Source organism: Triticum aestivum, chromosome 4D (assembly GCF_018294505.1).
Source record: "Triticum aestivum cultivar Chinese Spring chromosome 4D, IWGSC CS RefSeq v2.1, whole genome shotgun sequence".
NCBI lineage: Eukaryota > Viridiplantae > Streptophyta > Magnoliopsida > Poales > Poaceae > Triticum > Triticum aestivum.
The window spans coordinates 425,505,268-425,507,969 of record NC_057805.1 but is presented as its reverse complement, the minus strand read 5'-3'; positions in this window follow the sequence as shown (position 1 = coordinate 425,507,969).

Below are 2,702 nucleotides of genomic sequence, written 5' to 3'. Positions count from 1 at the left end.
GCGGAAGACAACATCTCTTGGAACCAGCAAATTATCAGGAAAAGATGCATAGACCAGAGAACAGACAAGACGATCATCCTCATGATTCCAGTAATGGAATTGTCCGAAAGTTCCAACAACCTCAGACAAGATCTCTTCATTGCGATAATCTAAAGGGACACCAATAAACATGAGCCAACCGGTTCTGTGCCCTTGTAACGCTCAAAATCCGTCCCCATCATCATGGTTTATAAATCTAACAAAGATCTCCTGACCATGCTGATCTAAACCGAGCGGCCATGGAGCATGATTAACTAGGGCGCTACGAATAACTGGGTCTTGCATTTGATACAGGGCGACACCCTGAAACCACGTCTGGGAGGAAAGAACTGGCAGTTGAAGCTCATCGGTTATGAAATCCCTGACCTGCTGACGGAGGAGAGGCACATCCTCCTGCTGAGGTATGGGCTCGACAATCCCCACCATGTAGGATTCATGGCGGCGGGGAGGCGAGCGGGCCGGCGTGTAGAACGTACATGGCAGCCGGTGCGGGCCAGCATCCACGATGTCATGACCCGCCGGCAAGAACCTCCGTGGGTCGAGCTCATAGTTCGCCATGGACGATGGAGGCGGAGTAAAGCTATTGGGAGGCGTGCGGTTTGATGGGGGAGGCGTGGAATAACCAGACTGCAGAGCAGGAGAGGCAGGGTTTTTGGCAGGGGATCTTTCCACTGTTTGGGAGCACGAAGAGTCCGGGTTATGCTTGAAGGCGCGAGACTCGAGATTGGTAGTTGGGCTGTTCTGTTTGGGAACCCAAATCTTTAAATTGGGGGGGGGGGTGATCTCGTGCAACCTTTTTTAACATGACCGAGCCGGAAGCAACGACTTCACCGTACCTCGTTCATGCATCGATCCAACGTATGCCCCATGCCCAAGCAACATGGACAATCCCAAACTTGTGCAGCAATTTCTTCAATCACTTCATCCAAATCCTGGAGGTCACGAACAATTTCCACCGGAGACTTGGGTGGCGATTGAACCGGGCTGGCTGGTGAATTGCGGCCCAAAGGAGGAGAAGGAACAATAGGACAAGGCCCATCATCATCTGAGTCATCATCCGAGTCATCATCCGATAGGACTAGAGGGTTTTGACTAGAGCCCATTGAAGGAAAGGTGGCAGAAACAATATCGGGCGAGAAGATTATCCTACGGTTATGATCTGGAACTGTATCCCGAGAAGGACGGACAGCTGGCGAAACGGACCCAAACTGTAATCTCAACTTCGGCACCGGTGAGCTAGCCATCGGCGGCGATCTAACAACTTGTGAAACTTGATCATTAGACAAAGAACTGCCATTTGAAACTATCAATTCCTGGTGATCGAGTGTATAACCCGCATCTTGCTGGACTGTAAGAATGTCCTCAGCAGTAGCATTGTAATGATATCCTTTGCATGCATCATAATTAAGAAAAGTTGCAAAGCGCAAATTTTTGCGAGGATGAATTCCATCCTTAGAACGCAAAGAAGATTTTGCAGGGGCATGCATCATTGCAGCTAGGCCTAGACGTGCTCTACGCTTAGAAGGGCTGACTAGAATCCATTCATCATTGCATTCAATTTGCCAAGATCTAAACTCCTTGGTCCAATCTGGACCTCCATGACCCAAAGATGAAAATGACACTTGAATTGTGGGCAAACATGGTTGCGTTGATGCAAGATGAAAAAACCAACCTCTTTGCATGAGACATGAAAGGAGCGAGCACGATCACATAAACATGATACCTTCAATGAAGAACAATAACCCCCGATCGCCGCCTCAAGAGCTAGGGCAACATTCTCCTCAGTTAGGCGGAAATTATGCCTTGCAAAAGAGACCACCATGATGAAATGACCAGAGCCATCATTGGGGTGAACCGTGCGCCTCATGGATCGCCAGATCTCTTGCGCGAGACCCATCCCATGAGAAAAATCAAAACCAAGAGCAATGGAAGCCTGGACCGCCATCGAGATGAAACCCTAAGGGGGTAAACTAGAATGCCGGAGAGAATGGGTGGGTTGGATGGTGATTTCCACAGTGGGAGGTGGAGATCACCGGAGGATGGCGGTTAGGGTTACGGTGGGGTGGAGCTCTCCATTCTACAATCCTTTGGACTGTTCATTATAACAAGTTCTCTTTGGTAATCTTGGGCAATAAGCCCCCAAGTGATTTGTAAGAAGGCGTATAAGCCGAATCAATAGGGTAGTCATAGCTATATGCTCAATGAGCAGGATGCCCCCAAGTAATTTAACAAGGCGTGTAAGCCAGATCAAGAGGGTAATCACAGCTATGCTCAGAGAGCAGGAAGCCCCCAAGTGACCAATGATATGATAAGCCAATGAGGGAGGATACGCATGTTTGAACCGCGCATCATGCCAGCAAGTTCTCTTTGGCAACCTTTAATTTTTCTAAGAACTCGAACTTGCGAGAGATGAATTCTTTTTGAACCAGAATTGCAAACCGGATATTGAGAGCTTCAAAGCTTTGTGAGAGACAATTTTCCCTTAAGCCGGGTTTTAAACCGGAATCCCTCATTTTAAGCCGGAATATTTCTGACGGCCTTTAAATTTTCATCACTATAGCAGTAACCTCCGGGACCGGGTTATCTTCCCTCCAATGACCCGGAGTTCTTGAATCTGCTGGAACTGGCAAGATTTGTTGAGTCATGTCATTGTAGCCCCCGAG